The sequence below is a fragment of the Hyperolius riggenbachi genome, chromosome 2, assembly GCF_040937935.1.
Source record: "Hyperolius riggenbachi isolate aHypRig1 chromosome 2, aHypRig1.pri, whole genome shotgun sequence".
NCBI classification, from domain to species: domain Eukaryota; kingdom Metazoa; phylum Chordata; class Amphibia; order Anura; family Hyperoliidae; genus Hyperolius; species Hyperolius riggenbachi.
In genome coordinates, this window is record NC_090647.1 from 548,185,783 (window position 1) to 548,209,447 (window position 23,665).

At 50.1% G+C, this 23,665-nt stretch overlaps 4 non-coding genes and 31 pseudogenes across 4 annotated transcripts; all 35 read left to right on the forward strand.

The window, feature by feature from the left end:
- Nucleotides 1–14,746: 14,746 nt before the first annotated feature.
- On the forward strand, nucleotides 14,747–14,865 carry LOC137555437 (5S ribosomal RNA). The gene has a single exon (XR_011028121.1). It is a non-coding gene; the product is annotated as a 5S ribosomal RNA (ribosomal RNA).
- An 81-nt stretch (nucleotides 14,866–14,946) lies between these two features.
- On the forward strand, nucleotides 14,947–15,065 carry LOC137552649 (5S ribosomal RNA; annotated as a pseudogene).
- An 81-nt stretch (nucleotides 15,066–15,146) lies between these two features.
- LOC137553373 (5S ribosomal RNA) lies at nucleotides 15,147–15,265 on the forward strand (annotated as a pseudogene).
- A 230-nt stretch (nucleotides 15,266–15,495) lies between these two features.
- Nucleotides 15,496–15,614, forward strand: LOC137555484 (5S ribosomal RNA). Its single transcript, XR_011028166.1, has one exon. It is a non-coding gene; the product is annotated as a 5S ribosomal RNA (ribosomal RNA).
- An 82-nt stretch (nucleotides 15,615–15,696) lies between these two features.
- On the forward strand, nucleotides 15,697–15,815 carry LOC137552121 (5S ribosomal RNA; annotated as a pseudogene).
- A 279-nt stretch (nucleotides 15,816–16,094) lies between these two features.
- Nucleotides 16,095–16,213, forward strand: LOC137556644 (5S ribosomal RNA). The gene has a single exon (XR_011029285.1). It is a non-coding gene; the product is annotated as a 5S ribosomal RNA (ribosomal RNA).
- Nucleotides 16,214–16,444: 231 nt separating this feature from the next.
- Nucleotides 16,445–16,563, forward strand: LOC137553414 (5S ribosomal RNA; annotated as a pseudogene).
- Nucleotides 16,564–16,645: 82 nt separating this feature from the next.
- Nucleotides 16,646–16,764, forward strand: LOC137554569 (5S ribosomal RNA; annotated as a pseudogene).
- Nucleotides 16,765–16,846: 82 nt separating this feature from the next.
- LOC137552061 (5S ribosomal RNA) lies at nucleotides 16,847–16,965 on the forward strand (annotated as a pseudogene).
- Nucleotides 16,966–17,195: 230 nt separating this feature from the next.
- Nucleotides 17,196–17,314, forward strand: LOC137552715 (5S ribosomal RNA; annotated as a pseudogene).
- Nucleotides 17,315–17,544: 230 nt separating this feature from the next.
- LOC137552503 (5S ribosomal RNA) lies at nucleotides 17,545–17,663 on the forward strand (annotated as a pseudogene).
- Nucleotides 17,664–17,745: 82 nt separating this feature from the next.
- LOC137554149 (5S ribosomal RNA) lies at nucleotides 17,746–17,864 on the forward strand (annotated as a pseudogene).
- An 81-nt stretch (nucleotides 17,865–17,945) lies between these two features.
- Nucleotides 17,946–18,064, forward strand: LOC137554147 (5S ribosomal RNA; annotated as a pseudogene).
- Nucleotides 18,065–18,146: 82 nt separating this feature from the next.
- On the forward strand, nucleotides 18,147–18,265 carry LOC137554260 (5S ribosomal RNA; annotated as a pseudogene).
- Nucleotides 18,266–18,495: 230 nt separating this feature from the next.
- On the forward strand, nucleotides 18,496–18,614 carry LOC137558130 (5S ribosomal RNA; annotated as a pseudogene).
- Nucleotides 18,615–18,695: 81 nt separating this feature from the next.
- LOC137553712 (5S ribosomal RNA) lies at nucleotides 18,696–18,814 on the forward strand (annotated as a pseudogene).
- Nucleotides 18,815–18,896: 82 nt separating this feature from the next.
- LOC137550905 (5S ribosomal RNA) lies at nucleotides 18,897–19,015 on the forward strand (annotated as a pseudogene).
- Nucleotides 19,016–19,097: 82 nt separating this feature from the next.
- LOC137554608 (5S ribosomal RNA) lies at nucleotides 19,098–19,216 on the forward strand (annotated as a pseudogene).
- A 230-nt stretch (nucleotides 19,217–19,446) lies between these two features.
- Nucleotides 19,447–19,565, forward strand: LOC137550938 (5S ribosomal RNA; annotated as a pseudogene).
- An 81-nt stretch (nucleotides 19,566–19,646) lies between these two features.
- Nucleotides 19,647–19,765, forward strand: LOC137552504 (5S ribosomal RNA; annotated as a pseudogene).
- Nucleotides 19,766–19,847: 82 nt separating this feature from the next.
- Nucleotides 19,848–19,966, forward strand: LOC137554150 (5S ribosomal RNA; annotated as a pseudogene).
- Nucleotides 19,967–20,047: 81 nt separating this feature from the next.
- LOC137554148 (5S ribosomal RNA) lies at nucleotides 20,048–20,166 on the forward strand (annotated as a pseudogene).
- An 82-nt stretch (nucleotides 20,167–20,248) lies between these two features.
- Nucleotides 20,249–20,367, forward strand: LOC137550906 (5S ribosomal RNA; annotated as a pseudogene).
- Nucleotides 20,368–20,449: 82 nt separating this feature from the next.
- LOC137554610 (5S ribosomal RNA) lies at nucleotides 20,450–20,568 on the forward strand (annotated as a pseudogene).
- Nucleotides 20,569–20,798: 230 nt separating this feature from the next.
- LOC137558131 (5S ribosomal RNA) lies at nucleotides 20,799–20,917 on the forward strand (annotated as a pseudogene).
- Nucleotides 20,918–20,998: 81 nt separating this feature from the next.
- LOC137552191 (5S ribosomal RNA) lies at nucleotides 20,999–21,117 on the forward strand (annotated as a pseudogene).
- Nucleotides 21,118–21,198: 81 nt separating this feature from the next.
- On the forward strand, nucleotides 21,199–21,317 carry LOC137549480 (5S ribosomal RNA; annotated as a pseudogene).
- An 81-nt stretch (nucleotides 21,318–21,398) lies between these two features.
- Nucleotides 21,399–21,517, forward strand: LOC137551977 (5S ribosomal RNA; annotated as a pseudogene).
- A 231-nt stretch (nucleotides 21,518–21,748) lies between these two features.
- Nucleotides 21,749–21,867, forward strand: LOC137556667 (5S ribosomal RNA). Its single transcript, XR_011029308.1, has one exon. It is a non-coding gene; the product is annotated as a 5S ribosomal RNA (ribosomal RNA).
- Nucleotides 21,868–21,948: 81 nt separating this feature from the next.
- On the forward strand, nucleotides 21,949–22,067 carry LOC137553725 (5S ribosomal RNA; annotated as a pseudogene).
- Nucleotides 22,068–22,149: 82 nt separating this feature from the next.
- On the forward strand, nucleotides 22,150–22,268 carry LOC137554366 (5S ribosomal RNA; annotated as a pseudogene).
- A 281-nt stretch (nucleotides 22,269–22,549) lies between these two features.
- LOC137553490 (5S ribosomal RNA) lies at nucleotides 22,550–22,668 on the forward strand (annotated as a pseudogene).
- Nucleotides 22,669–22,899: 231 nt separating this feature from the next.
- Nucleotides 22,900–23,018, forward strand: LOC137553583 (5S ribosomal RNA; annotated as a pseudogene).
- Nucleotides 23,019–23,099: 81 nt separating this feature from the next.
- Nucleotides 23,100–23,218, forward strand: LOC137550770 (5S ribosomal RNA; annotated as a pseudogene).
- A 282-nt stretch (nucleotides 23,219–23,500) lies between these two features.
- On the forward strand, nucleotides 23,501–23,619 carry LOC137551020 (5S ribosomal RNA; annotated as a pseudogene).
- The last annotated feature ends 46 nt before the right edge of the window (nucleotides 23,620–23,665 follow it).

Consider the following 23,665-nt stretch of genomic DNA (forward strand, 5'->3'; position numbering starts at 1 on the left):
ATGGTAATTAATCACAGGCTGATAGCAGGAAAAGGCAGACAATGATATGCAGCCTGCAGGAAAGGGACCGCCCCTCCACTGCAGCAGACAATGTTTGTTTACACAAAAGCATATTAAACTGTCATAAACTTCAGAGCGACTGCAGATGGAATCAGCAACTAGTTTAAGTGCAAACCAAACTATGCAAGCAAATGCATGTAATGACATTAGAACTGCTTGGTTTGCAATACCAGTGCAGTCAGCAGTAAACGCTGCAGAAGCGATCATAACAGTACCCCCTCCCTTAAACGCGGCCTCTGGACGCCTATGAAAACTGACATATTTCTCCTGAACCACCCAAACCAAAAAATCAGAAGTGGGAAATCCAGCAAACTGATCTGACTGAAAATTCATGAAGGTCGGATCCGTCCGACAAAACCAAATTCCCGAATCAGTCTCACCAAAACTAGACCAATTGGAACCAGAACCTACCGAACCATGCCCGTCAGCACTACAAGCCTCAGTGTGACACCCATCAGAACCACGACTTCCAGAAAACAACCCCAAGAAACTCTCTGCGCGATACCCACCGCCTTCCAAGGACTGTCCAAAAACGCCAAAGCCTTTGCAATGCCCACCGGAACTGTCCCTACCAACACAAAACCCACCGTTGAACCAGTCCAAGGTACCAGGACAAGTTTCCTCAGAGATCTCCCAGAACACTTGGAAGCTCCAAAGAGATCCCCACAGGTCAGAACGCCCCTTAGGCTCACATGGAGAACTATCAAGAACCCCTATGGAACCCAGGGCAACTCCAGAGTCAGGGTCACAAGGACAAACATCAAGATCAGGGCTTTTAGGGACCAGAACCATCTCCGGGCATGCAGGCCAACCGGCAACATCAGAACATGTCTCCACTAGGGAAGCACGTGAGCACGCTAACACAGACACATCTGGGCAGTCTGGCATACGAAGCACATCTGGGCACACCGGCACAAGAGAAACCTCTGGGCATGTCAAGGAACTGCGAACCTCAAAGTCAGTCAAGACAGGACCGAAACCAGAACTGGGCAAAAAAAATTCATCATGACTAGACTTCATAGTTACTGGATTCTCACTAAAAACTGCAGGATCAGACTTAGATGTCGCTGATTCCAGCAGGGTTATTAACAAATCATGTTCAGGGGCATTTACAAGACAGGGCAAATCTTCTGATGTATGCACTGAACTAGACAGGGTTCCCATAGCTTCTTCTGGACTAGACAGAGACTCATCAAATACACTGGACTGGAGCTCATGAAGGGCTGCAAAACAAGTCAATATTGCAGCAATCCCCACTGAACTAGGCAAAACTGAGTAACTCACTGGACAGGAAGGGGGCTCTGGAACTTCTGCCACACCGGCCAGAGAACCAGAATTTTCCAGGATACAGGGCTGGGTTTCAGAAACACTCATTAACCCGGACTGAAATTCTGAGATTTCTATTATTTTTTCCAGCGAGTCAGAATTATCCATGTTACAGGGCAAGACTTTTGAAACATTCAGAGGACAGGGCTGGAGTTCCTCGGCTGTTACAACACTGGAGAGGGACTCAACAACATTGGTTAAATCAGACTGTGTACAGGACAAGGTATCTAACACACTTGCTGACGAGGACAATATTTCAATGGCTTCTGCTTCGCTGGGCAGAAATTCATCAAGTTTTATTAGAGCAGACTGTAATTCCAAAACAGCTGCTAGACAAGTGAATATTACTGCAACACCAACTGAGGTAAGCAGTGCTTCAGCCTCCTCTGCTAAAGGGTTTAAAGTATCCAAAGTACTGGGTGAAGCATAAGACTCTGCGACCACAGCTTCACTGGACAGGATCACTGAACAGTCCATATTGCAGGGCAAAACCATGGAAGCACCTGCTGGACAGCATAATGATTCTGTGACCTGAGTTTCATTGGAGAGATCTACTGCACAATTCATGGTACAGGGCAAATTTATTGGAAAATTTTCTGAACAAGGTAATAATTCTGCGATTTCAGGTTCACATAGCAGATGCTCTGAGCTATTCACGAAACTAGAGCGAGGTGTAGAAACAGGAAGATCAAGACACAATGTTTGCGCATCTGAATCACCATTCATTTGTAAAATTGGAAAATTCAGATGCTGGGGTTCTGAGTTTACTAGACAGGATTGCTGGGACTCGGAAACTGATGTAGTGCATCTATTGGCATCTGCTGGATCAGACAGGAGTTGAACTTTATTAACACAGGTAATTTCTGCAGAAGTGTTTGCAGAGACAGGCTGTAACGCTTGGTGGTGTATTCTCCACAGTCAGCATGCAACGCATGAGCTGGCGTGGAGGAGGTACGCACACTAGCACCAGGAAACAGGCTATCCCTAGTATAGTGGAGGGGAGGACTGACTCCAATAGGAGATTGTGGCGCACAGAGCCGGTGCAGATCTGACAGCCACAAACAATGCTTTCGTTATAACGTCTCAGCGCAAAGTAGCGCTGAGCGCACAAACCAGAACTGAGGAGATCAGGAAAGGTAGACAGAATGAACGCTTGCTAGCAAGCGGCTACTTAGCGACAGCAAGCGTCCAAAACCAGACAGACTGGAATGAGGCAGCCAATGTAATGCGGCGATGGCGTGCCTCACAAAGACAGGACAGGATAGTCAGAAAATAGCAGGATTAAGATAGATGAACGTAACACAGATAAATATACAATAAGTATGTTTTCCTAGCGTATTACAGCTATCAATGAAACTATTTGTAACGTCTGACTAACATATGTATATATCGGCAATGAACCGATATATGACATAAGCAGGAACGCTGACTAACACTGGAGCAAAACAGGGAACAGGGCTCAGAAGGATTCGCTATCTCTTCGCAGAGATGAACGCAATCCACAAACGGTAACAGGACAGGATTCAGAAGGATTCGTTATCTCCTCGCAGAGATGAACGCAATCCACAAACAGTGACAGAACAGGATTCAGAAGGATTCGTTATCTCTTCGCAGAGATGAACGCAATCCACAAACGGTACCAGGAACAGGATAACTAGCTCAGCACGGGTGCTCACGGTACGCGCAAACTACCAAAACGTGCTGGAAGGCTGACTAACTGCACACAGGATATAAACAGTTCGTGTACGTATACATCAGCGACACTGATGTATTAACGTAACACAAATACAAGGAAAATAATAAACGTGCTGGTATGCATATATATTGGCAATGAACCAATATATGATGCAAAGACCAGCAAAGTATCTTTATAACAAGAAACACGATCGGGGGCTAAAGCGACAGCAAGGCAGGCTTAAGCTGAAGCTATGAAAACCCAAGGAAACCCTGCAGGAAGCAGATCTTTATACTGAGGTCATCCAATGGGAGCAGACATGCAGATTCCCACACAGGTGAATGATAATCAGTCACAAGCTGACAGCAGGGAAAGACAGACAAAGCTATGCAACTTGCATGGAAATAGATCAGAACTGCCTGAGCTGCAGCACTAATACTTCCAGTAATAGCTGCTGCAGCAGCGATCATTACAGTACCCCCGCCTTTAAAAGTGGATTCCAGACGCTTTTCAAAACTGAAATTTCCAACAAAACAGTCTGACTGATAATTCATGATGACCGGGACAGCCCGGCAAGACCGAATTCCAGAATCAGTCCCCACAAGACTGGACCCATCAGAACCAGAACCTACAGAACCATGCCCATCAGTACTACAAGCCCCAGTGTGACACCCATCAGAACCATGATTTCCAGAAGAAAGCCCTCCGAAACTCCCTGAGCGATACCCACCGCCTTCCAGGAACAGTTCAGAAACGCCAAAGCCTTTGCAATGCCCACCGGTACTGTCTTTACCAACACAAAACCCACTGTTGAACCAGTCCAAGGCACCAGGACAAGTTTTCTCAGAGACCTCCCAGAACACCTTGAAGCTCCAAAGAGATCCCCATAGGTCAGAATGCCCCTTAGGCTCACATGGAGAACTATCAAGAACCCCTATGGAACCTAGGGCAATTCCCGAGTCAGGGCCACAAGGACAAACATCAATATCAGGGCTTTCAGGGACCAGAACCATCTCTGGGCATGCAGGCAGACTGGCAATATCAGAACGTGTTCCCACTAAGGAAGCATCAGAGCACGCTAACACCTTAGACACACTTGGGCATTCTGGCACACAAAGAACATCTGGGCACACCGGCACAAGAGAAACCTCTGGGCATGTCAAGGAACTGTGAGCCTCAGGGTCAGCCAAGACAGGACCAAAACCAGGACTGGCCAAAAAAAAATCATCATGACTAAACTTCGCAACTACTGGACTTTTACACGAGAATGCTGGATCAGACTTAGATGTCGCTGATTCCAGCAAAGTCAGTAACAAATCAGATTCAGGGGCACTAACAAGACAGGACAAATCTTCTGATGTATGCACTGAACCAGACAGGGACTCCACAACTACCTCTGGACTGGACAGAGACTCATTTAATACACTGGATTGGAGCTCATGAGGCGCTGCAGAACAAGTCAGTATTGCAGCAGCCCCCACTGGACTAGGCAAAACTGAGGAATTCCCTGGACAGGAAGGGAACTCTGGAACCTCTGCCACAGCGGCCAGAGAACCAGAATCTTTCAGGATACAGGGCTGGGTTTCAGGAACACTCATCAGACCGGACTGAAATTCTGAGATTTCTATTATTTTGACCAGAGAATCAGAATTATCCATGTTACAGGGCAAGACTTCTGAAACATTCAGAGGACAGGGCTGGAGTTCCTCGGCTGTTACAACACTGGAGAGGGACTCAACATTGGTTAAATCAGACTGTGTACAGGGCAAGGTATCTGACACACTTGCTGACGAGGACAATATTTCAATGGCTTCTGCTTTGCTGGGCAGAAATTCATCAAGTTTTATTAGAGCAGACTTTAATTCCAAAACAGCTGCTAGACAAGTGAATATTACTGCAACACCAACTGAGGTAAGCAGTGCTTCAGCCTCCTCTGCTAGAGGGTTTAAAGTATCCAAAGTACTGGGTGAAGCATAAGACTCTGCGACCACAGCTTCACTGGACAGGATCACTGAACAGTCCATATTGCAGGGCAAAACCATGGAAGCACCTGCTGGACAGCATAATGATTCTGTGACCTGAGTTTCATTGGAGAGATCTACTGCACAATTCATGGTACAGGGCAAATTTATTGGAAAATTTTCTGAACAAGGTAATAATTCTGCGATTTCAGGTTCACATAGCAGATGCTCTGAGCTATTCACGAAACCAGAGCGAGGTGTAGAAACAGGAAGATCAAGACACAATGTTTGCGCATCTGAATCACCATTCATTTGTAAAATTGGAAAATTCAGATGCTGGGGTTCTGAGTTTACTAGACAGGATTGCTGGGACTCGGAAACTGATGCAGTGCACCTACTGGCATCTGCTGGATCAGACAGGAGTTTAACTTTATTAACACAGGTAATTTCTGCAGAAGTGTTTGCAGAGACAGGCAAGATTTTTCTGGTGTCTGTTTCACTAAACGAAGAGTCATGAGTACTGGCTAGACTGGACTCGGAAGTCAGCAGGACCTCTGGATTCTCTGCTGAGAAATTTGCGCAGGGCAAGGTTAAGAATGTATCAGTGGCTTCTGTTTTACTGGGAAGTAACACTGAGTTATCCCTGGTACAGGGTGGAATTGCAGGAACTTCAATTTCACACAAAAAGAGCTCCGAATCACCTGCTGAATCAGCCAAAGGTGCTGAAGCAGGCGGGTCAGAACGCCAAATTTGCGAATTCGGAGTCACATAAAAATCATCCAAAATCAGTTCCCACACATCAATCAAGGGAGCCACACGGTCATACCTACACACACCAGCCTCTATTAGGTTATAGGCTGACTTAATGCATGCGTTCAATACCATTTCACTTTTTGCACTGTAAAATTGACAAAATGAACTTGAATCATTCTTCCATTCACAGACCAGGGCTTCCATCTCTCCCCTCTCGAATGGAGGATCCCATGCATACTTAACAGCGAAACATTTAGGCTGATCACAGTCTGCAGATATGATTGTGGCAGGCACATGTATAGGGTTAATTAGCAGGTGATTGGCAGATTCCTTATTCTTAAGAATTTCCAATACCTGTAGCAAGTGTTGAACTGTAGTGTATGCAAACTTCCCTTGGTTCACAAATAAGTTGATTTGTTCAATACTCTGTAATATCTCATCATAATCATACTCAGATAATTCTTTTAAACAAAAATCTTTATTTTCCCTAGCCAGGGAGGAAAGTTCATTAGTAGTTTCATAAGTCCAATTAACTCCCCTGAAAGACAATTGCATTTCATTATCTGTTAATGGCAGAATCTCATTATAGGTCTCAGTCGCTAAGGATAATGATTCTGCAGATTGGACACGTTTCTTAGAACGTTTGCGTTTTGCCTTTGACCTTGCGGTTTTTGGTGATTTATTCAAAGCTGCAGGAAAATTATCAGTAACACTTTCTGCTTGCTGCTCATTCTTGCAAGCAATTGAAGGAGCAGCTGATTGGCCTGCTGCTAGGAGTTCATTAAGAGGAAAAGGCAATGGATCTATGCGCAACCAGTTATGGATCACAAACGCTAGAAATTCCAGCGGTCTATCTTTCAAATCGGAATGATTGAGAACATCAAATGCCCACTGGAATAATTCCCCTTTAAACAAAATATAACTTAGTTGGAGTGCCCAGGTTGAAACAGGAGTCGCTTGGAGATCAGGATTGGTCAGGAACCTGGCACATTCAGAGAAAAACTCATTTTCTGTTTCAGAGCTAAGTTCTTCAAATTTCTTAAAGGAACAGGAACCATAATTAACAGTGTCATACTTTCTGGGAATCCCCCCCACAATGGGGATTGGTAATGGGGTTTTCATAATGTAACGCTTGGTGGTGTATTCTCCACAGTCAGCATGCAACGCATGAGCTGGCGTGGAGGAGGTACGCACACTAGCACCAGGAAACAGGCTATCCCTAGTATAGTGGAGGGGAGGACTGACTCCAATAGGAGATTGTGGCGCACAGAGCCGGTGCAGATCTGACAGCCACAAACAATGCTTTCGTTATAACGTCTCAGCGCAAAGTAGCGCTGAGCGCACAAACCAGAACTGAGGAGATCAGGAAAGGTAGACAGAATGAACGCTTGCTAGCAAGCGGCTACTTAGCGACAGCAAGCGTCCAAAACCAGACAGACTGGAATGAGGCAGCCAATGTAATGCGGCGATGGCGTGCCTCACAAAGACAGGACAGGATAGTCAGAAAATAGCAGGATTAAGATAGATGAACGTAACACAGATAAATATACAATAAGTATGTTTTCCTAGCGTATTACAGCTATCAATGAAACTATTTGTAACGTCTGACTAACATATGTATATATCGGCAATGAACCGATATATGACATAAGCAGGAACGCTGACTAACACTGGAGCAAAACAGGGAACAGGGCTCAGAAGGATTCGCTATCTCTTCGCAGAGATGAACGCAATCCACAAACGGTAACAGGACAGGATTCAGAAGGATTCGTTATCTCCTCGCAGAGATGAACGCAATCCACAAACAGTGACAGAACAGGATTCAGAAGGATTCGTTATCTCTTCGCAGAGATGAACGCAATCCACAAACGGTACCAGGAACAGGATAACTAGCTCAGCACGGGTGCTCACGGTACGCGCAAACTACCAAAACGTGCTGGAAGGCTGACTAACTGCACACAGGATATAAACAGTTCGTGTACGTATACATCAGCGACACTGATGTATTAACGTAACACAAATACAAGGAAAATAATAAACGTGCTGGTATGCATATATATTGGCAATGAACCAATATATGATGCAAAGACCAGCAAAGTATCTTTATAACAAGAAACACGATCGGGGGCTAAAGCGACAGCAAGGCAGGCTTAAGCTGAAGCTATGAAAACCCAAGGAAACCCTGCAGGAAGCAGATCTTTATACTGAGGTCATCCAATGGGAGCAGACATGCAGATTCCCACACAGGTGAATGATAATCAGTCACAAGCTGACAGCAGGGAAAGACAGACAAAGCTATGCAACTTGCATGGAAATAGATCAGAACTGCCTGAGCTGCAGCACTAATACTTCCAGTAATAGCTGCTGCAGCAGCGATCATTACACAGGCAAGATTTTTCTGGTGTCTGTTTCACTAAACAAAGAGTCATGAGTACTGGCTAGGCTGGACTCAGAAGTCAGCAGGACCTCTGGGTCCTCTGCTGAGAAATTTGTGCAGGGCAAGATTAAGGAAGTATTAGTAATTTCTGTCTTACTGGGAAGTAACACTGAGTTATCCATGGTACAGGGTGGAATTACAGGAACTTCAATTTCACACAAAAGGAGCTCAGAATCACTCGCTGAATCAGCCAAAGGTGCTGAAGCAGGCGAGTCCTCAGGAACTGAGGAAGTGGAACAATCTCCACTTGACAGTGTGTCTTCCCTGGTATCAACTGATTGAATTGCATAAAAATCGTCCAGAATCATTCTCCACACATCGATCAATGGAGCCACAAAGTCATACCCACACACACCAGTTTTTATTAGGTTATAAGCAGACTTAATGCATGCATTCAATACTAATTCACTTTTTGCACTGTAAAACTGACAAAATGAACTTGCATCTTTCTTCCATTCATAGACCAGAGCTTCCATCTCTCCTTTCTCAAATGGAGGATCCCATGCATATTTAACAGCTGAGCATTCCGGCTGATCATAGTTTGCAAATGTGTTAGTGGCAGAAACATACATTGGGTTATTTAGCAGGTGATTGGCCGATTTCTTATTCCTAAGGATCTCCAATACCTGTAGCAAGTATTGAACTGTAGTGTATGCAAATTTCCCTTGCTGCACGAATAAATTGATCTGTTCAATACTCTGTAATATATCTTCATAATCATATTCAGATAATTCATTTAAACAAGAACCTTTATTTTCCCTGGCTAGCAATGAAAGTTCATTAGTAGTTTCATAGGTCCATTTGACTCCCCTGAATGGTGACTGAATTTCATTATCTGCTAATGGTGGAGTCTCGTTACAGATCTGATGCGCAGTCGACAAGGGCAACGACTCCGCTGATTGTAACGCTTTTCTTTTGGAGCGTTTACGTTTGGCTTTAGACCCTGCTGCCTTAGCAGAAGAAAAGTTATCAGAACAATTATCTGCTTGCTGATTATTTTTGTAGGCAGTAGAAGGAGCAGCTGATTGACAAGCTGCCAGGAGCTTATCAAAAGGGCTAGGCAAATCGGTTTTGCGCAGCCAGTTATGGATCACAAACGCTAGAAATTCCAGTGGTCTTTCTTTTAAATTGGTATGATCCAAGACATCGTAGGCCCACTGAAACAATCTTCCCTTAAATAAAACATAAACTAGCTGGGGGGCCCACGTTGAAACAGGAGTAGCCTGGAGCTCAGGATTGGCCAGGAACCTGGCACATTCAGAAAAAAACTCATTTTCTGTTTCAGAATTGAGCTTCTCAAATTTCTTAAAGGAACAGGAACCATAACAAACAGTGTCATTTTTGCTGGGAACCCCCCCCCACAATGGGGATTGGTAATGGGGCTATCATAATGTTAAGCTTGGGGGTGTAATCTCCACAGTCAGCATACAACACATAAGCTGACGTGAAGGAGGTACACACACCAGCACAAGGGATCAGGATATCCCCAGTTTAGTGGAGGAGAGGACTGACTCCAATAGGAGATTGTGGTGCACAGAGCCGGTGCAGATCTGAACAGCCACAAACACTTTCGTAATAACGTCTCAGCGCAAGGTAGCGCTGAGCGCATAAACCAGGACTGAGGAGATCAGGACAGGTAGACAGAATGAACGCTTGCTAGCTAGCGATTACTTAGCGACAGCAAGCGTCCAAAACCAGACAGACTGGAATGAGGCAGCCAATGCGTTGCGGCGATGGCGTGCCTCACAAAGACAGGACAGGAGAGACAGGAAATAGCAGGATCGAGATAGATGAACGTAACACAGATAAATATACAATAAGTATGTTTTCCTAGCGTATTACAATTACAGCTATCAATGAAACTATTCGTATCGTCTGACTAACATATGTATATATTGGCAATGAACCGATATATGACATAAGCAGGAACTCTGACTAAGACTGAAGTAATACAGGGAACAGGACTCAGAAGGATTCGCTATCTCTTCGCAGAGATGAACGCAATCCACAAACAGGACCAGGAACAGGATTCAGAAGGATTCGTTATCTCTTCGCAGAGATGAACGCAATCCACAAACAGGACCAGGAACAGGATAACTAGCTCAGCACGGGTGTTCACGATACACGCAAACTACCAAAACGTGCTGGAAAACTGACTAGCTGAACACAGGAAATAAACAGTTAGTGTACGTATATATCAGCGACACTGATATATTAACGTAACACGAATACAAGGAAAATAACAAAATGCGCAAGTATGCGTATATATTGGCGATGAACCAATATATGACACAAGACAAGCAAGTAGCAACTTCTAGAACAAGAGCAGAACTAGGAGGACTCGCTGACCCCTTCGCAGGAGTCAGCGCAGTCCACACGGACCAGGAACGAGGTGGGGCACGAGCAGAGTAACAGATAGAGTCTGAAACTATGATAGCCCATGAGGCATTGCAGGAAGCAGTTCTTTATACTGAGGTCATCCAATGGGAGCAGACCTGCAGATTCCCACACAAGTGAATGGTAATTAATCACAGGCTGATAGCAGGAAAAGGCAGACAATGATATGCAGCCTGCAGGAAAGGGACCGCCCCTCCACTGCAGCAGACAATGGGCTCTATTCTCAATGAGTTTCCGCATGCGGTAAAGTACATGCGGGAAGTTTGCACCCAAAATACCGGCAAGTTGGGATTCTCAAAATGTTCCGCATGTTTTTTCCGCATGCGGAAAAAGTGTGATAAAAGTGCGGGATTCATGCGGTAAAATTTCCGCAAAAGTCGGTATTTTCCGCAATAAAAGATCAATTCTCAAAGATGTTCAGGCGCATCATTTCTTCGTTAATTACCGAATTTTTATCACCTACAAGAAGTAGGTGATATATTCCGCATCCCATTGACTGTAATGAAGTGTGGAGGCTTAAGGGCTGTGCTTGGTGGACTTTAACTTTTTTTTTTTAAACACTTTTTCATGCGACCTTTTTACCGCATGATTCCCGCATGAATAATGGCTGTTTCCGCATCTTTTTTCCCGCATGCGGCAAACATGCGGAAAATGTTAGTGAATGCTAAAAAAATGCGGAGTTTACCGCTGGCGGGAATTTACCGGTAAAATTTTGCGGTACTTTTGGCTCTTTGAGAATAGAGCCCATTGTTTGTTTACACAAAAGCATATTAAACTGTCATAAACTTCAGAGCGACTGCAGATGGAATCAGCAACTAGTTTAAGTGCAAACCAAACTATGCAAGCAAATGCATGTAATGACATTAGAACTGCTTGGTTTGCAATACCAGTGCAGTCAGCAGTAAACGCTGCAGAAGCGATCATAACAGCAGGTAAGCCTCTGCTCTGCATCATGCTGTATATATTTACCACTGCTTGCCGCCGTATAATTGCTCTGTAATTGTGCTTTTTTCCCCCTCAGCCAGCTAGCCTAGTTGTTCACATTCCCTTATAAAAAAAAAAACTGAATGCATCAGGCCCTGCACCAGCCCTAAATCATTAAATGAGAGGCAGCCTGGGGGGAAATCTCCCCCCGTCCCCCCTGGCCAGTCCTCCCCTGCTAGGAGCCATTCTGTCTCAGGTGCAACAAGGTAAAGAGAGAGTGATAGCCTATGCAAGTCGAAGTTTGCATGAATCAGAGAAGAACCCTGCCAACTATAGCTCATTCAAACTAGAATTACTTGCCTTGGTGTGGGCAGTAACTGAGCGCTTTGTAGAATATTTAACTGGTGCCAAGTTTGAAGTATGGACCGATAATAATCCTTTGGTGCATTTGCAGTCAGCAAAGCTGGGGGCCTTGGAGCAACGATGGGCTGCCCGTCTGTCAAAATTTGATTTTACCATACATTATCGACCAGGCAAAGATAATGCTCATGCTGATGCCTTATCCCGTTATCCACAGGGGTTACCAGAAAGAAACGTGGATCTCAACTATGAAGATGTAGAAATCCCTGACTTGACACACTTGGGCCAGAATAGCCCCCGCAGCCAGATACCTGTCACAAGTCAGAGCCTACTCACTACCACTCTAGGGAATCTTGATTGGAAAGAGTTGCAAAGGGATGATCCCATTATAGCACCACTTTTAGAATCAGTACAAAATAAAAAAAGACCTTCTCAAACAAATCGTCAGGACTGGCCAGCTGAAAGTGTAAGGTTACTTCAAGAGTGGAGCCGATTAATTATTCGCAATGAGGTATTGTACCGCAGAGTGGCATTCCCACGTGACCCTGATATAACATGGCAGGTACTTCTGTCCCGAGCAAAGACCCTCTCTGTGGCTGAGAAGGTGCATAATGATTCAGGGCACTGGGGAGTTGAGAAAACCTACAGTTGGTTGCGCAGGTACTGTTATTGCGTGGGCTTAAGTACTATTGTAGAGAGAGTCTGTCAGCAATGCCATACTTGTGCAGCGGTGAAAGGAGGGGAGAGTGCAGTGCCTATCCAGACTTGGCGGACCTCTGAACCACTGGAAGTGTTGACAGTGGACTATCTCACTCTAGACATGTCTGAAGATGGCTTTAATCATGCCCTGGTTATGGTTGATCATTTCTCCAAATTTGCTGTGCTTGTCCCAACCCGGGATCAGACTGCTCGAACAGCCGCACTATCTATCTGGAAGCATTTCTGTTTGCCGTATGGGTGCCCCCAAAGAATTCATTCTGACCAGGGTGCCTGCTTTGAAGGCGACACGATTCGAGAGCTATGTAACTTGGCAGGAGTAAAGAAGTCTCGTACTACCCCATACCACCCCCAGGGTAATGGAGCATGTGAGAGGTTTAACAGAACTATCATACAGATGCTACGAGGCTTGGAAAAGGAAAAGAAAAGAAGATGGACCATGTACCTGGCAGAACTAGTCTGGAGTTACAACCATACCATCCATTCAGCAACCGGACGAACACCTTACCATGTGCTTTTTGGACGCACTCGGGGTGGTCCCCTTGACCTCTGGGCCTCACCCCCAAGTGACTCTCCTGGATATACACCCATCATGTGGATTCAAGAGCTGAAGCGCAGACTGAGAGAAGTACAAGAGTTTGTCAAAAGGAAGCAGTGGCAGGACATTGAGGGTGTTAGATCAGAGTCTGATGAATTGTGTCCAGGTGAACGAGTGCTTATTAGAAGAAAAGGAGCTCACCAATATGGGAAGCTGCAAACCCGGTGGGAGCCGGAGCCTTGGGTTGTTCTACGTCAGCCAATGAATGGAGTCCCTGTTTATGATGTCCTAAAAGAGGGTTCACAAGATAGGCCTAGGAGACTACATCGAAAACTGTTAAAGCGGTATACTGCCACTGGAAATCCAGATGTCCCTAGGGAGTTCCCAACGGTGGAAGAGCAACCTCATTCTCAACCAGTAAATCCTTTAGGGAATTTGTGGTATCTGCCAGTACCTTCTAACCCAGTTCCTCCTGTCGATGAAAATCTGGTGCCTTTCAACCAACAGGAGGATGATCCTGAACTGAACTCTGGTGAACTCTTACAACCCAGGGACATTCGCCGATCTCAAAGACCTAATTTGGGCAAGCCTCCTGCCCGTTATGCAGAGGAAGACTTTGTATGGACTCAAAGAGTTGATGCCTTGCTGGGGACAGCAAGGTCAAGTGGGGTGGAGTGTAACAGGGTGACTCTGCCAGAGTATTTAGACTACCATGGGTCCACTCAAACAGGTCAGAGTAATGCTGCTTTAAGAGCAAAAGGCATCACCCCTTTAACATGCCCAGCCACAGGAAGCCCCTCCCAGGAATCTACAAAGGGCTCTTCTGCCCTATACTCTGGGCTCAGTACAGCTCGGGTGGATGGAGTGAGAGGAGCAGAGGCAAGTTACTCACTACCCATCTTGGAGCAGTACCCAGTTTGGAAGCGTGCTGGCGGCTTCAGAGCGAAACAGCAAGCATTGGAGTGTAAGACCTCTGCTCTACCAGGCAAACCATCCAGAGAGAAGTTCAGAGCACTGTGGACACAGTGGGGTGGTGTGAGGCCTGGTCTTCTAGAAACTTCTGAGGCCTGATACAGTCTGCTGAGTGAGATGAGACCAGCCTGCAGAAGCTGAACTGCTCAGGAGGACTGTGATGCAGAAATCTTGGAAAGCGCAAGTACCAGAAACTGAATCCACTGAATTCTGTTACACCAGTTTACAGAACTGTCTATTGAAGTTATATGTGCATTTACCTTTGCTTACTACTGCCAGACATGCTGGGACTTGTTGTCCTACTGGACTGTGGTCTGTGATAACACAACCCTTTGCACAGTGCTTCATTTCAGTTGCATATATCTGATGTGTTGCAGTTATACGTTTGTGATTTCCACTGCTAAGAATTCTTACTAAAATAAGATTTGTTTAACTTTCAACTGCTTGTGATCCTTTGGTTCCACTACACACACCTGCTGTTACAGCTTCAGGCCTGGTTAGTAGCTGTGTGGGAGACCGGCTGTGAACCCCAGGTGCTGCAGGCATTTCTTTGGGTTTGCAGTCCAATGGCTATGAGCACGTGGGAAGCCTCACTTTCAAGGCGCTGGAACGGCGCCTTGGATTTCGCCTGCGGCCACACTAAGCCGAAAGCGCCCGCTCTCGTCAGATCGCGGAAGCTAAGCGGCTTCAGGCCTGGTTAGTAGCTGTGTGGGAGACCGGCTGTGAACCCCAGGTGCTGCAGGCTTTTTTTTGGGTTTGCGGTCCAATGGCTATGAGCACGTGGAAAGCCTCACCCTCAAGGCGCAGCAACGGCAACTCGGATTTCGCCTGCGGCCACACTAAGCCGAAAGCGCCTACCCTCGTTAGATCGTGGAAGCTAAGCGTCTTCAGGCCTGGTTAGTAGCTGCGTGGGAGACCGGCTGTGAACCCCAGGTGCTGCAGGCTTTTTTGGGGGTTTGCGGTCCAATGGCTATGAGCACGTGGGAAGCCTCACCTTCAAGGCGCAGGAACGGCGCCTTGGATTTTGCCTGCAGCCACACTAAGCCAAAAGCGCCCGCTCTTGTCAGATTGCAGAAGCTAAGCGGCTTCAGGCCTGGTTAGTAGCTGTGTGGGAGACCGGCTGTGAACCCCAGGTGCTGCAGGCTTTTTTTTGGGTTTGCGGTCCAATGGCTATGAGCACGTGGGAAGCCTCACCCTCAAGGCGCAGCAACGGCAACTTGGATTTTGCCTGCGGCTTCAGGCCTGGTTAGTAGCTGTGTGGGAGACCGGCTGTGAACCCCAGGTGCTGCAGGCATTTCTTTGGGTTTGCGGTCCAATGGCTATGAGCACGTGGGGAGCCTCACTTTCAAGGCGCAGGAATGGCGCCTTGGATTTCGCCTGCGGCCACACTAAGCCGAAAGCGCCCGCTCTCGTCAGATCGCGGAAGCTAAGCGGCTTCAGGCCTGGTTAGTAGCTGCGTGGGAGACCGGCTGTGAACCCCAGGTGCTGCAGGCTCTTTTTGGGGGTTTGCGGTCCAATGGCTATGAGCACGTGGGAAGCCTCACTTTCAAGGCGCAGGAACGGCGCCTTAGATTTCGCCTGTGGCCACACAAAGTCGAAAGTGCCCGCTCTCGTCAGATCGCGGAAGCTAAGCGGCTCCAGGCCTGGTTAGTAGCTGCGTGGGAGACCGGCTGTGAACCCCAGGTGTTGCAGGCTTGTTTTTGGGTTTGCGGTCCAATGGCTATGAGAACGTGGGAAGCCTCACCCTCAAGGCGCAGGAACGGCGACTTGGATTTTGCCTGCGGCCACACTAAGCTGAAAGCGCACGCTCTCGTTATCGTGGAAGCTAAGCGTCTTCAGGCCTGGTTAGTAGCTGTGTGGGAGACCGGCTGTGAACCCCAGGTGCTGCAGGCATTTCTTTGGGTTTGCAGTCCAATGGCTATGAGCACGTGGGAAGCCTCACTTTCAAAGCACTGGAACGGCGCCTTGGATTTCGCCTGTGGCCACACTAAGCCGAAAGCGCCCGCTCTCGTCAGATCGCGGAAGCTAAGCGGCTTCAGGCCTGGTTAGTAGCTGCGTGGGAGACCGGCTGTGAACCCCAGGTGCTGCAGGCTTTTTTTTTGGGTTTGCGGTCCAATGGCTATGAGCACGTGGGAAGCCTCACCCAAAAGGCGCAGCAACGGCAACTTAGATTTTGCCTGCGGCTTCAGGCCTGGTTAGTAGCTGTGTGGGAGACCGGCTGTGAACCCCAGGTGCTGCAGGCATTTCTTTGGGTTTCCAGTCCAATGGCTATGAGCACGTGGGAAGCCTCACTTTCAAGGCGCAGGAACGGCGCCTTGGATTTCGCCTGCGGCCACACTAAGCCGAAAGTGCCCGCTCTCGTCAGATCGCGGAAGCTAAGCGGCTTGAAGCCTGGTTAGTAGCTGCGCTGGAGACTGGCTGTGAACCCCAGGTGCTGCAGGCTCTTTTTGGGGGTTTGCGGTCCAATGGCTATGAGCACGTGGGAAGCCTCACCTTCAAGGCGCAGGAACAGCGACTTGGATTTTCCCTGCGGCCACACTAAGCTGAAAGCGCACGCTCTCGTTAGATCGTGGAAGCTAAGCGTCTTCAGGCCTGGTTAGTAGCTGTGTGGGAGACTGGCTGTGAACCCCAGGTACTGCAGGCTCTTTTTGGGGGTTTGCGGTCCAATGGCTATGAGCACGTGGGAAGCCTCACTTTCAAGGCACAAGAACGGCGCCTTGGATTTCGCCTGTGGCCACACTAAGTCGAAAGTCCCCGCTCTCGTCAGATCGCGGAAGCTAAGCGGCTTCAGGCCTGGTTAGTAGCTGCGAGGAAGACCGGCTGTGAACCCCAGGTGCTGCAGGCTTTTTTTTGGGTTTGCGGTCCAATGGCTATGAGCACGTGGGAAGCCTCACCCTCAAGGCGCAGCAACGGCAACTTGGATTTTGCCTGCGGCTTCAGGCCTGGTTAGTAGCTGTGTGGGAGACCGGCTGTGAACCCCAGGTGCTGCAGGCATTTCTTTGGGTTTGCAGTCCAATGGCTATGAGCACGTGGGAAGCCTTACTTTCAAGGCGCAGGAACGGCGCCTTGGATTTTGCCTGCGGCCACACTAAGCCAAAAGCGCCTGCTTTCATCAGATCGCGGAAGCTAAGCGGCTTCAGGCCTGGTTAGTAGCTGCGAGGAAGACCGGCTGTGAACCCCAGGTGCTGCAGGCTTTTTTTTGGGTTTGCGGTCCAATGGCTATGAGCACGTGGGAAGCCTCACCCTCAAGGCGCAGCAACGGCAACTTGGATTTTGCCTGCGGCTTCAGGCCTGGTTAGTAGCTGTGTGGGAGACCGGCTGTGAACCCCAGGTGCTGCAGGCATTTCTTTGGGTTTGCGGTCCAATGGCTATGAGCACGTGGGAAGCCTCACCTTCAAGGCGCAGGAACAGCGCCTTGAATTTCGCCTGCGGCCACACTAAACCGAAAGCGCCCGCTCTCGTCAGATCGCGGAAGCTAAGCGGCTTCAGGCCTGATTAGTAGCTGCGTGGGAGAGTGGCTGTGAACCCCAGGTGCTGCAGGCTTTTTTGGGGGGTTTGCGGTCCAATGGCTATGAGCACGTGGGAAGCCTCACCTTCAAGGCGCAGGAACGGCGCCTTGGACTGTGCCTGCGGCCACACTAAGCCAAAAGTGCCCGCTCTCGTCACATTGCGGAAGCTAAGTGGCATCAGGCCTGGTTAGTAGCTGCGTGGGAGACCGGCTGTGAACCCCAGGTGCTGCAGGCTTTTTTTTGGGTTTGCGGTCCAATGGCTATGAGCACGTGGGAAGCCTCACCTTCAAGGCGCAGGAACAGCGCCTTGGATTACGCCTGCGGCCACACTAAACCGAAAGCGCCCGCTCTCGTCAGATCGCGGAAGCTAAGTGACTTCAGGCCTGATTAGTAGCTGCGTGGGAGAGTGGCTGTGAACCCCAGGTGCTGCAGGCTTTTTTGGGGGGTTTGCGGTCCAATGGCTATGAGCACATGGGAAGCCTCACCTTCAAGGCGCAGGAACGGTGCCTTAGACTGTGCCTGCGGCCACACTAAGCCAAAAGTGCCCGCTCTCGTCACATCGCAGAAGCTAAGTGGCATCAGGCCTGGTTAGTAGCTGCGTGGGAGACCGGCTGTGAACCCCAGGTGCTGCAGGCTTTTTTTTGGGTTTGCCGTCCAATGGCTATGAGCACGTGGGAAGCCTCACCTTCAAGGCGCAGGAACGGCAACTTGGATTTTGCCTGCGGCTTCAGGCCTGGTTAGTAGTTGTGTGGGAGACCGGCTGTAAACCCCAGGTGCTGCAGGCATTTCTTTGGGTTTGCAGTCCAATGGCTATGAGCACGTGGAAAGCCTCATTTTCAAGGCGCAGGAACGGCGCCTTGTATTTCGCCTGCGGCCACACTAAGCCAAAAGCGCCCGCTCTCGTCAGATCGCGGAAGCTAAGCGGCTTCAGGCCTGGTTAGTAGCTGTGTGGGAGACCGGCTGTGAACCCCAGGTGCTGCAGGCTTTTTTTGGGGTTTGCGGTCCAATGGCTATGAGCACGTGGGAAGCCTCACCCTCAAGGCGCAGCAACGGCAACTCAGATTTTTCCTGCGGCCACACTAAGCTGAAAGCGCCCGCCCTCGTTAGATCGTGGAAGCTAAGCGTCTTCAGGCCTGGTTAGTAGCTGTGTGGGAGACCGGCTGTGAACCCCAGGTGCTGCAGGCATTTTTGGGGGGTTTGCGGTCCAATGGCTATGAGCACGTGGGAAGCCTCACCTTCAAGGCGCAGGAACGGCGCCTTGGATTTCGCCTGCGGCCAAACTAAGCTGAAAGCGCCCGCTCTCGTCAGATCGCGGAAGCTAAGCGGCTTCAGGCCTGGTTAGTAGCTGCGTGAGAGACTGGCTGTGAACCCCAGGTGCTGCAGGCTTTTTTGGGGGGTTTGCAGTCCAATGGCTATGAGCACGTGGGAAGCCTCACCTTCAAGGCGCAGGAACGGTGCCTTAGACTGTGCCTGCGGCCACACTAAGCCAAAAGTGCTCGCTCTCGTCACATCGCAGAAGCTAAGTGGCATCAGGCCTGGTTAGTAGCTGCGTGGGAGACCGGCTATGAACCCCAGGTGCTGCAGGCTTTTTTTTGGGTTTGCCGTCCAATGGCTATGAGCACGTGGGAAGCCTCACCTTCAAGGCGCAGGAACGGCAACTTGGATTTTGCCTGCGGCTTCAGGCCTGGTTAGTAGTTGTGTGGGAGACCGGCTGTGAACCCCAGGTGCTGCAGGCATTTCTTTGGGTTTGCAGTCCAATGGCTATGAGCACGTGGGAAGCCTTACTTTCAAGGCGCAGGAACGGCGCCTTGGATTTTTCCTGCGGCCACACTAAGCCAAAAGCGCCTGCTTTCATCAGATCGCGGAAGCTAAGTGGTTTCAGGCCTGGTTAGTAGCTGCGTGGGAGACCGGCTGTGAACCCCAGGTGCTGCAGGCTTTTTTTTGGGTTTGCGGTCCAATGGCTATGAGCACGTGGGAAGCCTCACCTTCAAGGCGCAGGAACAGCGCCTTGAATTTCGCCTGCGGCCACACTAAACCGAAAGCGCCCGCTCTCGTCAGATCGCGGAAGCTAAGCGGCTTCAGGCCTGATTAGTAGCTGCGTGGGAGAGTGGCTGTGAACCCCAGGTGCTGCAGGCTTTTTTGGGGGGTTTGCGGTCCAATGGCTATGAGCACGTGGGAAGCCTCACCTTCAAGGCGCAGGAACGGCGCCTTGGACTGTGCCTGCGGCCACACTAAGCCAAAAGTGCCCGCTCTCGTCACATTGCGGAAGCTAAGTGGCATCAGGCCTGGTTAGTAGCTGCGTGGGAGACCGGCTGTGAACCCCAGGTGCTGCAGGCTTTTTTTTGGGTTTGCGGTCCAATGGCTATGAGCACGTGGGAAGCCTCACCTTCAAGGCGCAGGAACAGCGCCTTGGATTACGCCTGCGGCCACACTAAACCGAAAGCGCCCGCTCTCGTCAGATCGCGGAAGCTAAGTGACTTCAGGCCTGATTAGTAGCTGCGTGGGAGAGTGGCTGTGAACCCCAGGTGCTGCAGGCTTTTTTGGGGGGTTTGCGGTCCAATGGCTATGAGCACGTGGGAAGCCTCACCTTCAAGGCGCAGGAACGGCGCCTTGGATTTCGCCTGCGGCCAAACTAAGCTGAAAGCGCCCGCTCTCGTCAGATCGCGGAAGCTAAGCGGCTTCAGGCCTGGTTAGTAGCTGCGTGAGAGACTGGCTGTGAACCCCAGGTGCTGCAGGCTTTTTTGGGGGGTTTGCAGTCCAATGGCTATGAGCACGTGGGAAGCCTCACCTTCAAGGCGCAGGAACGGTGCCTTAGACTGTGCCTGCGGCCACACTAAGCCAAAAGTGCTCGCTCTCGTCACATCGCAGAAGCTAAGTGGCATCAGGCCTGGTTAGTAGCTGCGTGGGAGACCGGCTATGAACCCCAGGTGCTGCAGGCTTTTTTTTGGGTTTGCCGTCCAATGGCTATGAGCACGTGGGAAGCCTCACCTTCAAGGCGCAGGAACGGCAACTTGGATTTTGCCTGCGGCTTCAGGCCTGGTTAGTAGTTGTGTGGGAGACCGGCTGTGAACCCCAGGTGCTGCAGGCATTTCTTTGGGTTTGCAGTCCAATGGCTATGAGCACGTGGGAAGCCTCACTTTCAAGGTGCAGGAACGGCGCCTTGGATTTCGCCTGCGGCCACACTAAGCCAAAAGCGCCCGCTCTCGTCAGATCGCGGAAGCTAAGCGGCTTCAGGCCTGGTTAGTAGCTGTGTGGGAGACCGGCTGTGAACCCCAGGTGCTGCAGGCTTTTTTTTGGGTTTGCGGTCCAATGGCTATGAGCACGTGGGAAGCCTCACCCTCAAGGCGCAGCAACGGCAACTCAGATTTTGTCTGCGGCCACACTAAGCCGAAAGCGCCCGCCCTCGTTAGATCGTGGAAGCTAAGCGTCTTCAGGCCTGGTTAGTAGTTGTGTGGGAGACCGGCTGTGAACCCCAGGTGCTGCAGGCATTTCTTTGGGTTTGCAGTCCAATGGCTATGAGCACGTGGGAAGCCTCACCTTCAAGGCGCAGGAACGGCGCATTGGATTTCGCCTGCGGCCAAACTAAGCTGAAAGCGCCCGCTCTCGTCAGATCGTGGAAGCTAAGCGGCTTCAGGCCTGGTTAGTAGCTGCGTGGGAGACTGGCTGTGAACCCCAGGTGCTGCAGGCTTTTTTTTGGGTTTGCGGTCCAATGGCTATGAGCACGTGGGAAGCCTCACCTTCAAGGCGCAGGAACAGCGCCTTGGATTACGCCTGCGGCCACACTAAGCCGAAAGCGCCCGCTCTCATCAGATCGCGGAAGCTAAGCGACTTCAGGCCTGATTAGTAGCTGCGTGGGAGAGTGGCTGTGAACCCCAGGTGCTGCAGGCTTTTTTGGGGGGTTTGCGGTCCAATGGCTATTAGCACGTGGGAAGCCTCACCTTCAAGGCGCAGGAACGGCAACTTGGATTTTGCCTGCGGCTTCAGGCCTGGTTAGTAGCTGTGTGGGAGACCGGCTGTGAACCTCAGGTGCTGCAGGCATTTCTTTGGGTTTGCAGTCCAATGGCTATGAGCACGTGGGAAGCCTCACTTTCAAGGCGCAGGAACGGCGGCTTGGATTTCGCCTGCGGCCACACTAAGCCGAAAGCGCCCGCTCTCGTCAGATCGTGGAAGCTAAGCGGCTTCAGGCCTGGTTAGTAGCTGGTTGGGAGACCGGCTGTGAACCCCAGGTGCTGCAGGCTTTTTTTTGGGTTTGCGGTCCAATGGCTATGAGCACGTGGAAAGCCTCACCCTCAAGGCGCAGCAACGGCAACTCGGATTTTGCCTGCGGCCACACTAAGCCGAAAGCACCCTCCTTCTTTAGATCGTGGAAGCTAAGCGTCTTCAGGCCTGGTTAGTAGCTGCGTGGGAGACCGGCTGTGAACCCCAGGTGCTGCAGGCTTTTTTGGGGGGTTTGCGGTCCAATGGCTTTGAGCACGTGGAAAGCCTCACTTTCAAGGCGCAGGAACGGCGCCTTGGGCTGTTCCTGCGGCCACACTAAGCCAAAAGTGCCCGCTGTCGTCAGATTGCGGAAGCTAAGTGGCATCAGGCCTGGTTAGTAGCTGTGTGGGAGACCGGCTGTGAACCCCAGGTGCTGCAGGCTTTTTTGGGGGTTTGCGGTCCAATGGCTATGAGCACGTGGGAAGCCTCACCTTCAAGGCGCAGGAACTGCGCCTTGGGCTGTTCCTGCGGCCACACTAAGCCAAAAGTGCCCGCTGTCGTCAGATTGCGGAAGCTAAGTTGCATCAGGCCTGGTTAGTAGCTGTGTGGGAGACCGGCTGTGAACCCCAGGTGCTGCAGGCTTTTTTGGGGGTTTGCGGTCCAATGGCTATGAGCACGTGGGAAGCCTCACCTTCAAGGCGCAGGAACGGCGCCTTGGACTTTGCCTGCAGCCACACTAAGCCGAAAGCGCCCGCTCTTGGCAGATTGCGGAAGCTAAGCGGCTTCAGGCCTGATTAGTAGCTGTGTGGGAGACTGGCTGTGAACCCCAGGTGCTGCAGGCTTTTTTTTGGGTTTGCGGTCCAATGGCTATGAGCATGTGGGAAGCCTCACCCTCAAGGCACAGCAACGGCAACTTGGATTTTGCCTGCGGCTTCAGGCCTGGTTAGTAGCTGTGTGGGAGACCGGCTGTGAACCCCAGGTGCTGCAGGCATTTCTTTGGAGTTTGCGGTCCAATGGCTATGAGCACGTGGGAAGCCTCACCTTCAAGGCGCAGGAACGGCGCCTTGGATTTTGCCTGCGGCCACACTAAGCCGAAAGCGCCCGCTTTCGTCAGATCGCGGAAGCTAAGTGGTTTCAGGCCTGGTTAGTAGCTGCGTGGGAGACTGGCTGTATACCCCAGGTGCTGCAGGCTTTTTTTTGGGTTTGCGGTCCAATGGCTATGAGCACGTGGGAAGCCTCACCTTCAAGGCGCAGGAACAGCACCTTGGATTTCGCCTGCGGCCACACTAAGCCGAAAGCGCCCGCTCTCGTCAGATCGCGGAAGCTAAGCGGCTTCAGGCCTGATTAGTAGCTGCGTGGGAGAGTGGCTGTGAACCCCAGGTGCTGCAGGCTTTTTTGGGGGGTTTGCGGTCCAATGGCTATGAGCACGTGGGAAGCCTCACCTTCAAGGCGCAGGAACGGCGCCTTGGATTGTGCCTGCGGACACACTAAGCCAAAAGTGCCCGCTCTCGTCAGATTGCAGAAGCTAAGTGGCATCAGGCCTGGTTAGTAGCTGTGTGGGAGACCGGCTGTGAACACCAGGTGCTGAAGGCTTTTTTTGGGGGTTGCGGTCCAATGGCTATGAGCACGTGGGAAGCCTCACCTTCAAGGCGCAGGAACGGCGCCTTGGATTTCGCCTGTGGCCAAACTAAGCTGAAAGCGCCCGCTCTCGTCAGATCGCGGAAGCTAAGCGGCTTCAGGCCTGGTTAGTAGCTGCGTCGGAGACTGGCTGTGAACCCCAGGTGCTGCAGGCTTTTTTTTGGGTTTGCGGTCCAATGGCTATGAGCACGTGGGAAGCCT